Genomic DNA, 13,389 nt, shown 5'->3' on the forward strand with positions numbered 1-13,389 from the left:
AATCGAACCCACGTCCTTTCACTTTTCGGGTGAACGCCCTAGACTACAGAGGCAACGAATATCTCGATCTTTCCTTGGAGCTCGCGTGCACTGAACGGGACCGTACATGGACGGTTGGACCTAACTCAGGAAAAGTTCATAATTGCTGGCAGTGCCACCAGATGGCGACTTATCCGAGGATGATGTCATTCTCCGCTATCGTGTACGGTCCCGTTCAGTGCACATGAGCTCCAAGGGAAGATCGCGGTATTCATTGCCTCTGTAGTCCAGTGGTCACAAGTGTTTACCCGGAAAGTGAAAGGACGTGGGTTAGATTCTCCGCAGGGGCAGATGAATTTTCGCTCTTTCCAAAATATATCTTCACATCAGCCAGTTATTAAAAACCTTCGTATAAAAACCAACATTACCATTTGGATTCAGCATCCTGGACCATAGTTCAGTTAATTAAGTAATTAATTGATGAATTATCATATTTACCAATACGAATTTGGAATTGAACATAATCACCATTGAATATGATAAATTCCCGATTCAAGAACAAAAATTCACAAATTACAGTTGGGGGGGGGCGGGGGGGGGAAAGAGTTATCCTGATTTTACAATCAGCTATCGAGAGTGTCCGCCAACGGGGAGTGAAACACCTTAAAGCCCTACTCCACAGAATCGAGGATCAGAAAAGTGTCTTTTAAGGGAGGTTCCACTGCATAAATTTTTTTTTACTGAATATTTAAATTTTTGCAGAAAAACTGTGAATGTTCGGCTAGTAACTCGACATTCTCTCCAGAGTAAGGTTATTAGATTGGGAAACTGGGAAAGAAGGGTCACTCGTGTGCGCACCCTTAGAAACGTCATTTCCCCGATTTCGACAGCAGAGGGCACCACTATACTAACAAAAAAAATTATCAATTATTAAATTGATAAAATCCATTATATCAACAAAAAAATTGTTGCCACAATAATTTTTCGAAATCAATACAGAACCACTAAAAGGCAAAAAAAAAAAGAAAACAACGATCCATTTCCCTCACTGTTTACAGTGTGGTCAGTTTTATTACTTTGCCAGGAGCAACGACAGAGATTTTATTCTTTAGCATATACAAATGATTGAATTATTTTTCGTATCTGTGCCTATATTTCATGCTGTGACGCTTAACAGTAGAAGGCTAAAATGATATGTACATACATATTTAACAATATATGTGAAAGTATTAGATACATATGCGACACAGTATTGTCTTATTTCAAGTATGAAATCACGTTGCGAGACCTGTATATCTGTAAGAGGGGACCATACCCCCCTATTAACCCATTTTTTTGTTTATTCTGCAACCGCTGTTTCCATACCTTCCGACTCCAACGAGTGTTACGCACGATCATGCGTGTGTATTACAATTATTGAATGGTTATTTGTTTTGTATTGTATCAATGTATGTATCAAATTTCATTAAAATCGGTACAGTAGTTCTAGAGATAATCGACCAAGTCTGCAAATTCTCTTAATTTCTTACACCAGTGTAGGATGATCTCTTCCTTTTCTCTCGATATGATCGCTAATCTTCCACTATTGGTGAATTTTCACTAGGGAGAGAAAAAATGCGTTTCATTGAAAAAAAGAGAAGATAGAGAAACATGCTACAGGTTGATATGATCCGATCACCGGAGAGATACATTATCATGTGATTATGAAGCACGCCATTAACGTGAAAACGGTTTCGAATATGGGAAATATCGAATTGTGATAGATCAGAAAGAAGAAGGACTCAATAATAATAATTCTGAAATCATTGATTTCTCAATTTCGAAATCTTTTTTTTCTTTTAATATTAATTACCCACAACTTCACAAGGATGTACTAACACAACGACTATTGGCAATGACCTGTGAAAACAGAAATTTTATTTAAAAATCTACACATCACGGATATTCATGTTGAGCATTATTTTCGGACATTTTTGAACTAAAAAACCATCTTTGTATTTAGGAATGCATGCATTGAGAAAGCTTCATCTTTAATTTAATTTCCATGTCAACTGATAGAACATTCGTGGGAAAAATGCTTAATCCCATCGATAAGCAATACCTTTACAAACTTTTTACAAAATAAAAAATTCACATTATTTTTAAAATACGGTCGAATCCCGTTATAACAAATTCCAAGAGACCGGAGAAATTATTTCGTTATAAAGGAATTCTAGGTTTTTGTATTATTCCTATGTAAACGTATCTAGGAGATAAGAAAAGTGTTCGTTAAAACGAGATTTTCGCTATAACGTTATTCCTTAAAACGGGATTCGACTGTAGATTTTGATGAGTTCTTATTGGATTCTCTTTCATTCATTTATTTCTTTCCTTCTAAGCCTTTTCTATCACTCGAAAGAAGCGCAAGTTCTCCCACTGAAATACCATGGTAATACATACTCGTACACACACACACACACACACACACACACACACACACACACATTAAGTCGTTTCCTTCACACTAGCAATTTCATTTGAACTCCCTTCAGAGTTAATACACTTGTGCTTCCTCAAACGAGAACTGGTTGAAAACTTCCGGTAACAAAAATCGCATTCGTGTGGCTGCTCTCCCGTGTGGACTCTTTTGTGAATGTGTAAACTGTTACTTTGAGAAAATGTTTTATGACAGATATTACACTCATGTGGCTTCTCTCTGGTATGCACCCTTTTGTGCACGTTCAAATTGCTACTATTAGCAAACGTTTTATGACAGATATCACACTCGTGTGGTTTCTCTCCAGTATGGACCCTGTGGTGTAATTTTAAATGGATCAGTTGAGAAAACGTTTTTCCACAGATATCACACTCATGTGGTCTCTCTCCACTATGGACCCTGTTGTGCAATTTTAAATGGCTCACTCGAGAAAATTTTTTATGACAGATTCCACATTCATGTGGCTTCTCTCCACTGTGAACGCTGTTGTGTGATTTCATATGGCTTACTCGAGAAAATGTTTTACCGCAGATTTGACACTCGTGTGGCTTCTTTTCAATCTTAACTTTTTTTTTGCGCATTTTAAATCATATATCTTTACTCAACAATCAACAAAATGTTTCACCGCAGATTTCACACTCGTGCAGCTTCTTCTAAGTGTGGACTCTTTTGTATAGGTTTAAATCACTGATGTCAGAAAATGTTTTCATCACGATCATCATTCTCATTTAGTTTCTCTCATGTATGGGATATTTTGTGTGTGCGTGTGCATACGTTTTAATTTCTCCAAAAACAATTCTTTCCACAAAATTCACGCCCACATGACTCCTCCTCAGTGTAAGTTCGCGTGTGCCTATTTAAAGCGAAGATTGTATGAATCGTTCTTCCACAGATACAATATCTTTACGAATGCTAGTCTAAATCGTACCCTTTTATCAACGTTCTTCAGCAGCAATGACACTCATGCGAGTTCTCTTCAGTATGAAATCGACCAGAAACTATAGATTTTGTCTAAATGGAAACAAAACGGGCGTAGCCTTCATCTGCATCATTCTTATTATGCAACCTTGCAGACGATTCTCCATTGCTCTTAAAGATGTGTTTGAATAGAGGGCAGACAACCAAATCTGTAAGTTTATGATTCTTGTGAAGTTCAATGTTTCTTCAACACTTTTCTCTTATATCAGATTCAGCTGTTTTTGTCCAGCAAATTATGATGCGGATCTTCGATTATCTGCAAAAGAAAAAGTGTCATCATCACAAAGTCTAGATCTATTTTTATCAAGGTTGGCAAGGTTTTGAAGAGTATGGTAAAAGCCAATATTTACTGTACTGACCGTAAAACCCCAACTCGAAAAACCATTCATGAAAAATTAAATTTGAAGTAAAGATAATATACGAGGTTTTAACCACTGGCTGTTGCGAAGATGAATTTTTGGAAAGAGCAAAAATTCAACTGCCTTTGCGGGGAATCGAACCCACGGCCTTTCACTTTCCGGGTGAACGCCCTAGACCACAAAGGCAAAGAATCTCTCTCTTTCCAAAAATTCATCTTCGCAACAGCCAGTTATTAAAACCTTGTATGGATAGTGGAGAGTGACGTCATCCTTTCAAAAGTCGCCATCTGACGGCAGCGTCAGCAGTTGAGAGCTTGACCTGAGTTAGGTCCGGCCGTCCATGTGCGGTCCCTTTCAGTGCACACGAGCTCCATTGAAAGATTTGCGCAGAGTATGGTTGTCAAAAACCTATTCGAAAACATGTTTTTCCGCCACAGATACGTTAAATAACAAAAGATTAATTTCATACAGAATGGAGTGATTTTTACTAACAATTTATTATGATTATCAAGTGCACAATATTAATTTTTAGATTTTTTTGTCTGAAAAGATTCTTCTAGTGGTTAAATTTAATTCTCGCAGAACATCCGACACCACATAATCAATTTTATATAGTGGATTCCGCTTATAACGTTCCCCAGAGCCGAAACTTAGGAAGAGGTAGGTTTGGTGCACGGGCACTGTACCGGGGGGGGGGGGGAGCGTGAATTCCAACTTTTATCTACCCTTTCATATTACATGGGCCACCAAGATGCTGACCACGCATCTGGCTGTGGTACTGATCTTAGAACCTTTTCCCACTTAGTACGATTCATTTTCGTGGTAACATCTTTCGATAATACTCATTAATATTTATTTATTCATTCAATATTGCTTGGCCGAGGCCTATACAAGAGAATGCGGTGAAGTTTGACAGGGAGACGATTGATGTTACAAAGGAACTCGGAAACTGTTGTACAATCAATGTTTGACGGGAGGTTGTCCCAGTCGGTTATTGTTCGAGGAAAGAAACCAAATTTGAAACAATCTGTGGATGCAAAGATGGATTTCAATTTTTGTGAATGGTTAATTCTTTTTGAAAAGTATGAAGCTGGAGTTAAAAAATTGGAAGTGTCGATATGAAAATGGCCATGAAGAATTTTAAAAAGGAAAGATATATCTACGGGTAAAAAGCGGTTGCATATTGAGTTGGCGCTTGAGTTCAGTGACGGAGGATGACCAACAGTTAAGAATGAAGCGGGCGGATTTATTTTGAATAGATTCTAATTTGACTATGTTTGAGCGAGTATGGGGGTCCCAAATTTCACAGGCTTATGAGAGTACAGGAAGGATGTAGGTTTGGAGCTGAGGTGACGGGTGAAGATTCCGACGAAGAAAGAAAGTTATGTGCGCAAAAAGCTTGCAGCAAGTAGAGGTGATAGCGATGGGTCTGAAATTAAGGGGATTTAAAAGAGAACCTGATTTATATATTATATATATGAATCAGGATATAATGTTATTAATTTTCCAGTCAGAGGGCAAGCTAGATGAGTTTAATGAGACGTTGAAATAATTAAAAAGTAATTAGAGATTTCATCAGCGCAAAATTTGAGAATATGATTTGGGATCCCATCGGGGCCAGTGGAGTGGGGTTTATTTTTTTGAAAGGTATATATTTCCGGTTCAAAGCGTTTTTCCGCTGACAACGTCTTTTATGACGGTTTTTGGAAAAGCTCCACTTATAACGTTTAATCCAGGTACTTATTTATTTGCCCCTGAAAGATTTAAAATTATAAAAGCTTTAAATTATTAGATGGGGCAGAGGCCTATATTTTAATAGATATTATAGAGAGACTATATTCAAATGCTCAACTTCTGCAGCAGGGCTTTTAAGCTACGGTTTTTTTCGTGGGGGGGGGGCTTTGCGGAGATTTTTCATAATTTAGGCCCCACTATAGTCGATGAAAAATCAAAAAATGATGAGAATCGTCCCGAGCCCTGTTAGCCTCACCCTGTTAATGTCATTATCAGTGAGTCCGCGAACGAATACGACTTCATTCCCTGGGAAAATCCCAGATGTGCTACAAAAGTAATAGAATTAATTTTCTTAACCCACCTATTTTAAAACTTTAAAATTTTAAGTTGCCGAAAATAGCTTTTTTTTCGAGGTTCCGGCCATTTTTTGGTACACTTCAAGCTGGCGTATTTCAGGACTGAAGTGTGTAAAAAAAGGAAAACGAAAGGGTTAGAAAACGATGATTCCACGATTCTTATTCGATGCCCCATCACCTATTGTTTGAAGGCTCTTGGAAGCGATCACCCCCGTCACCCCTCCCTGGATTCGCCACTAGGGGGTACCCCCGAGGACAACATAATCATAGTAGAAAAAATTACCACTCAAAAATTTAATTTTCTTTTTAAATTTTAATTGAAAATACCTTAGATACAGCACTTCATTGGCACTGGAATCTAGAAGGCTCAGACCACATGAGCTTCCCCTCCCTCCCTCCCGAAGCAACTTTCCGAAGTTGTCCCTTAATAATTCATGAATATCCAATGCAATCCCAACCTGCATACGCCCTTGTGGGACGTCTAGCAACTCTAGAACTATTACACTATGCAAATTAAGCCGGGTCCGGACCCGCCACGAAAAACCTGTTCACTTACCGTTTTGAAGCACTCAAAAACCTGTTTTTAGCTCACAGCGTGGGGCGTTTTTGACGGAAAACAGGCTTTTGCGCGTTCGGGCATCGAGTAGAGCAGCGGGTTTAGACGCGGCTTTACGAATTACCTTCCATGCACAGACAAAACAGATCGGCTCGGAGTTTGTCTTCTCTTGAACTACCTCACATGCGCATATGAATTCATCGTTATGGTAAAGATTGATGCAATTAAAAAAAAAATAATGTGCAACCGCTGTCCTCTATGTTTTTGTGTTAATTAAATGTTCAATTAGAAGTTTGAAGTGATTATTCTACATTGGCGAAGAGTCACGATGTTTTTCTCCGTGTTGGAAGTTTTTTTTTTTTCTCTCTCTCGTTCAGTGACTTGCCGATCTGGTTAGGTTTCTCCTGATGATGAATTTCGGCAACGTGACTAGTTTCGATCCGGCGCTGGAGTCATGGACTCAATATACAGAACGTTTGCAGCAATTTTTCATTGCAAACAATAACAAAAACGATGATCGGAAACGCGCGATATTCTTGAAGTTCAACAGTCACGTGAGACGAGCGGGTGAGTCGGTTTCTATTTATATTGCTGAATTGCGACATCTAGCAGAATTTTGCAATTTGCAAAAGCTCGCGCAACGGAAATAGCAGTTTCGATGGAAGCGGTGGAGAGAGATGCGGTTGAATTGCGTAAACCAATGGACAATGTTCACAAAATTCAGACGTGGAGGCCTCCCAGGAGAAACCGGACAATGGATCCGAGGTTTCGTCATCGACTCGTGTAACGAAACCAACGAGCGAAGCATCTAGTGTTTCGGCACCGAGACGTGTTCCATCGGAAAGCAAAAGCTGTTATCGTTGTGAAGACCGGTGACATTTGCCCAACACCTGCCGGTTCAAAAGCTCAACTTGCTTCAGTTGCAAAAAAAATCGGGTATCTCACACGGGTATGTCGATCGAAATCGAAAAATAATACCCCGGAAGTCAACAAGTCGCAAACAGAGTCATCGAGAGAAGAACTGTGTTCTCCTACTAAGGTCATCAGAAAGTACAGTTTGCCTCATCTCGATCCTGTGGGACAGGCTCCACCACCATTACGGGTGTGTTGTTATATCGAAGAGAAAGAAATCACCATGGACGTCGACTCACGATCACCGTTTTCATTGATTCCGGTGGCAGTGTACCGTAAGCACAACAACGTTTTTCCGAAGCTAGAAAAAACTGAAATTCGACTGCAGTCATTTACAAAACATTCAATCAAGATGTTGGGGATGATGCAAGTGAGTCTGTGGGTCAATCGAACATTGTGAAGCTACCTCTGCTAGTGGTACAGGACGGTTCAGTAAGCCTGGCAGGTTGAAATCGGATCGCGCCTTTAGGTCTATCGTCTTTTCTTGTATAGTCAGCTGGAAGTGTAAACCAAGTCAAGTCACATATCAAGGTGTTATCAATAATTTCAGGTGAACTTTCACTCCCTGACAACCTTTGGCCAGCCATGCTTGGTGTATTTCTTTGACTTGCACCAGAATAGGATTTTCATAGATAGCAGGAACAATTTGGTGAGAAGTTAACGGACTGTCTTCAAACTGTCTCAATAGCAATACCGCATCTGTTGGTACAGGTTCTTCATTACCTTTGATATCCATAGGTAGACAGCTGAATGCATCTACATGACCAAGTTGTAAACCTTTCCTGTACTGAATTTTGTATGAGTAAGCCGACAAAATAAGTGCCCAGCGTTGTATACGTGCAGCTGCTACAGCATGTACTGGCTTTGTTTCTGACAACAAACTGAGCAGGGGTCTATGATCTGTCACAAGTGTGAATTGTCGACCCAACAAATACTTCCTGCAGCGCATCACTTCGGTCAAGGTTTACCGCTCAATTCTGGCTCAGCCGACATGAACTCTCCGTAGACCAAGGTGTAATATTACTTGGAACTAGAGTCTTTATACCTCTGCGATTTATCTCGGATGAACTGCATGGTAACCACCAAGGAATGTCAGCAGTCAAGTGTGTGGTGGCCGACAATTGATAATGGCATAGAGTCTCTTGTTAGCTCGTGTGTGTCGTGTCAAAGAAAATGCCTCCTGCCAAACATGTTCCTTGGCCAGTGACCACAGTTCCATGGGACAGAATACATACTGATCTTGCTGGTCAGTGGAAGACTGCCCATTGTCATAGGTGCAACTTCGAAATGGATGGAATGGAAGCGATTACTATGCCCTCAACTTCTTCAGCTACTACTGTTTCTGTATTGTATAACTTGTTTTCTCGTTTAAGGCTTCTAAAAAACGTAGCGTCATCATTCATTAGTGAAGAATTTTCTTTGTTTTTACATAGTCGTGGCATTATGCATATTCAAACAGCCCCCTACCATCCAAACTAAAATGGATTGGCTGAACGAGCAGTAAGAACGTCATCATTGATCTAGTGATCAGTAAGAAAGAGACTTTCTTAAGTTGGTGCTCGAAAATTTTTTGTATCAGTCAAAAAATCTAGAAGTATCAGAAGTCACTTAGGGGTACTGCTATTTTGGATTTAGTTCTTACTAGTTCTGAGGATCTTGTTGAACATGTTTCGGTGGGGAAGAGTTTTCTTCCAGTGATCATCGTATCGTCAGATTTCACTAACCTTTGAAAAACCTCAACCTCGGGTAAGGTTGATAACAAAAGACTGGTTCCTTGTTTTCGGAGAACTAACTTTGATGTTTTGAGAAGAAGGTTAGCGGAAGTTTTCAAAGACCGGTTGGAATCAGTAGGGGTGGTAGGTTAATGGGAAGAATTTAGTACGAAGCTGTCCTCTGTTTTGCACGACGTCATACCCTTTGTTCAAAAAAAGCGTGTTTGTACATCGCACCCTCTATTGTTCACGGATAGCGTGCGTAACCTTTATCTTGAAAAGAAAAGAGCATTCAGAGAGTGCTAAAGGGGACGAGGTGACCTATCACTGTTTACTGATAAAAGAAGAGCGTTGAAGAAAGCGATAAGGGATAGTAAAAAGGAAGTTGAATCTAGGTTGGCGGATAACATTGGCTCTGACCCTAAATCATTTTTTAGATACGTCAATAATGGATGTAAGGGGACAGTTCGCCCCCTCTCGATAGGAGGCTCTAGGGTAGACAGCAACGTAGGCATGTGCAGTGCTTTCAATGACTTTTTCGCGTCGGTTTTTAATGGAGATAATGATATTCGATATACGGGTGTTGCATGGGGTAATAAAACCCTCAACGATATTCAAGTAGAAGACGTGGAGGTCCTAAATCTTCTAAGAAATGTGTGTGCAAGCAAAGCACCAGGACCAGATGATATCTATCCCAGGGTTCTCAGGGAATGTGCTAATGAATTGTTAGGGCCAGTCGCACAGATATACAGGAGTAGTGTTGCTGAGGGTATCGTCCCGAGAGATTGGAAACTGTTGTTCCGTTATTTAAGAAGGGTAGTAGAGAAGCGATGTCAAATTATCGTCCAGTGAGTTTGACGAGCTCCCTCTCGAAAATTTTGGAAATTATCATCAAAAGGCAGTTTATGAAGCGGATAGACGAGAATAATGTATTGTCAGATAATCAGCATGGGTTCAGGAAGGGGAAGTCATGTGTAACTAACCTCCTTTGCTTCTATGATTACGTGACTAAGGCTTTGGGTAAGAGCAAAAATGTCGATGTTGTTTACCTTGATTGCCAGAAGGCATTCGATCGGGTCCAACATGGCAAACTCTTGAAGCGTTTACACGAGATTGGAATAGGAGGCAACTTGCTGAATTGGATAGAATCGTGGTTAAGAGATAGGTCGCAACGAGTTATGGTAAACGGGGAATTCTCTGGTTGGACAGACGTCACAAGTGGAGTTCCTCAAGGAAGTGTGATGGCCCCATACTTTTTTCACTTTTTATCGATAAACTCGATGAGGGTATCGATGGGATTGCTAGCAAATTCGCAGATGACGTGAAGCTAATGGAGGTAATCGGGAATCAAAGAGATAAGGAATTGCTCCAGACCCAGTTAAACAGGATTGGAACATGGGCGAATGAATGGAGCATGAAGCTTGGCGTTGACAAGTGCATGGTCGCTCATTTTGCTTCGAACAACCCACGGTTCTCTTACGAGTTGAATGGTGTCGCTATCCCGGATGCAACTAGGGTCACCGATTTGGGAATTCTCATTGACGAGCGGCTTAGGTTTTCTGAACATTGTTCAGCGGTGGTCAAAAAATCGAATAGAATGCTTGGTCTCATTTTCAAAAAGGTCTCTTCGCGTTCACCTAAAGTCATTCTTCCGCTTTTTCGAGGCTTAGTTCGTTCTGGACTGGAGTATGCTGCAAGGTTTTGGAGACCATACCTACAGAGGGACATAGACTTGGTTGAAGGGGTGCAGAGAAGAGCTACGCGTGTCCTTATTGGCACACGAGGCTTGAGTTATGAAGAGGCACTTCATTTTTTGAATATGTTTACATTGGATGAACGCAAGTGCCGAGGAGATATGATCGAAGTGTTCAAAATTTTCAATGGGATGGATAGGATGGGTTATGAACTTTTAGTACACCGCCAATCGACTGCTTTTACAAGGGGACACCAGTATCGATTGGTAAGGGACAATGCGAGGTTATGGTGTCATAGGGAATTTTTCTCTAATAGGGTTGTCAATAAATGGAATAGCTTACCCGTAGAGGTCCTTAATTATAACACAATTGACACGTTTAAAAATAAATACGATAAACATGTTGGGGTAAATCGAGAAGCTATCCATACTTAGAATATGACAACTATAATATTCTTTATGGGCATTGTATCATGTGTATATATTGTTTATAATTTTTGTGAGTTTTTAATTGGGTTGCTGTATTTTTGAAATATATGACATCCACATTTGTTATAGGCATCTTTTTCTCAGCCACCTCTTTGGGCATTTTGCCTATTGTGACGTTGTATTTGTATAACTGTCAAGACTGGGTTAGCAAAGAATAAGTTTGGTTCTTTTAAAGAGAGGTTGGAAAGAGTACTCTCTGACTTATGCAGAACACCTCTTGCTTCTTCAGGTGTTGCTCCAGCGATGCCCATGTATGGAAGGCAGTTGAGATCTCGGTTGGACTCGATTCGACCAGAGGAAAACTATATATTCTCGTTCCAGATGAGTCTATTCCTGCAACAAGTTTTTATTCTGGAGTTGAGGTGTAGGCAAGGAACTTCGCCAGATGACCACGCTAGATTAAAGGAACTGTTGTTGGTACTACGGGTAGATAGATCCATGGTGCGCCTGGAAACACCTTCGGCTCTCTCTTCAGGAACGCAGATTAGTTACACCGAGGTGAAGAAATTCCATCACCAGAAGTCGCAAAACAAGGAGGTACTAAAGAAGACAGTGAGATGAGTTTTGTTGGTGTTCCTTGGCTGCTGAGTGTGTAAATACTACAACTAAACCACACACATGAACCTCTAACGAATTGGTACATTCGGGAATGTACGTGTAGAGAAACCTGACGTGAAATTTGTTTCTGTGCAATGCTTGTTATGTGTAGTTCTGACATCTGTTTTTCTAACTATGAGTGAAGTGTAATGATTGAATAATTTATCGTTGTAGGTCTGTTGCTCTCTGTGGCGAGACTTTTAATGGGGAGATCGACTCGCATTTGCGCCTCGAAGTTGTGAATCACAGAAAACCAACTTCAGCCGACCACCACTATGGCGACGGTGGGGTTTGAACCCGGATCCTCGCGATGCGAGTCCGTCACTATGACCACTCGACTACCACAGCGGCTAGTGCGCAGATACAGAGAGTGTAATGAAGACAACCAGTGTGCGAAGGTAAAACCATCTGCACCAGTTCGAAGATCTTCAAGCGTCAGACATCCTCCAAAGCGGTTGGTCAACTTTTCTTTAGGGAAGGAATGTTTTAAAAATAACTAATTCAAGTAGGGACCGACAGAGGGCAGCACGATCTTGATCTCGAAGATGAATGTTGTGTTTGACAAGATAGGCAGTCGATGTCAGGATAGCAATGGCGCCTGTTGTGTATTTAATCGCCCTCTGTTTTGGCATTAATTAAATGTTCAATTAGAAGTTTGAAGTGATTATTCTACAATGGCTATTAGTAATAACCTGTAAAGACGAATTTTATTGAGCAATTTACACACAACACACATTGTTTTTGACATTTTTGAATTAATCATTTATTTTACTTGGGCCACTTGACACAATAATCACAAACAAATAAAGAACATGTTAATTTAATGAAAAAATGTTCATTATGCCAAATACCTAGTGTTAATACATTCAATAAGAGAACTTTTGTGAGTCCACGTGGGGTGCTGAGAAAAATAAAATGAATCAGTGTAGAATAGTGCACATCGAGACAGTTTCACTAATAATTTAGTTTCCAAGTCAATAGGTAAAAGTTTCACTGAAAACTACTTGACCACCTCAATTTGTAAAAACATGTGTAAACTTCTCACCGAATGAGAAAGAAAGCAATCACTTCATTTTTTAAAATAGCTTTTGGAAGACTTCTTATTAGATCTTTTTTATGTGTATTATTCTGTGTCGCTCTTACACCCCTTTTCATCACATGAAAGAGGTGCAGTTTCTTCCACTGAAATATTGTGGAGAGCAAGCTTGACAAATCGTAAAATATCTAGGCACCAGAACAGTTATTTAGGAGCAAAACAATGTTTGTTCTTAACTTTTAAAGGACATAGTGACTCTTTTCCATGTTTATACACTCATTGCCATAAAAATTTGCGCACCCAGAAGTCGTCGTCAAAATGAAACGAAATTTTACACATGTAAGTACTACGTTGATATAAGTACGTGATTAGAAAATCCAAGAAAAAGGGTCATTTATTGCAGAAAAAAGTACAGATGAACAGAAGTTTTAGTACTCTGTTGGACCCCCTCTAGCGCGAATGCACGATGCGATACGAGTGGGCATTGAGGCATACAAGTTCCGTATGATGTC

General features: G+C 40.0%; 1 protein-coding gene across 1 annotated transcript in view; it reads right to left on the bottom strand.

Moving 5' to 3' along the window:
- Nucleotides 1-1,132: 1,132 nt before the first annotated feature.
- LOC149068460 (uncharacterized) overlaps nt 1,133-13,389 on the bottom strand; it is a 28,976-nt gene continuing 16,719 nt past the window's right edge. Inside the window, exon 2 of the transcript XR_016195249.1 lies at nt 1,133-3,689. The gene's annotated coding sequence lies outside the window, so the exon portion shown is untranslated. The remainder of the gene's footprint in view (nt 3,690-13,389) is intronic.

This window comes from Pholcus phalangioides, unplaced genomic scaffold, assembly GCF_987345545.1.
Source record: "Pholcus phalangioides strain wild (caught in Gottingen) unplaced genomic scaffold, Ppha-v1.0 ptg000027l_1, whole genome shotgun sequence".
Taxonomy (NCBI): Eukaryota; Metazoa; Arthropoda; class Arachnida; order Araneae; family Pholcidae; genus Pholcus; species Pholcus phalangioides.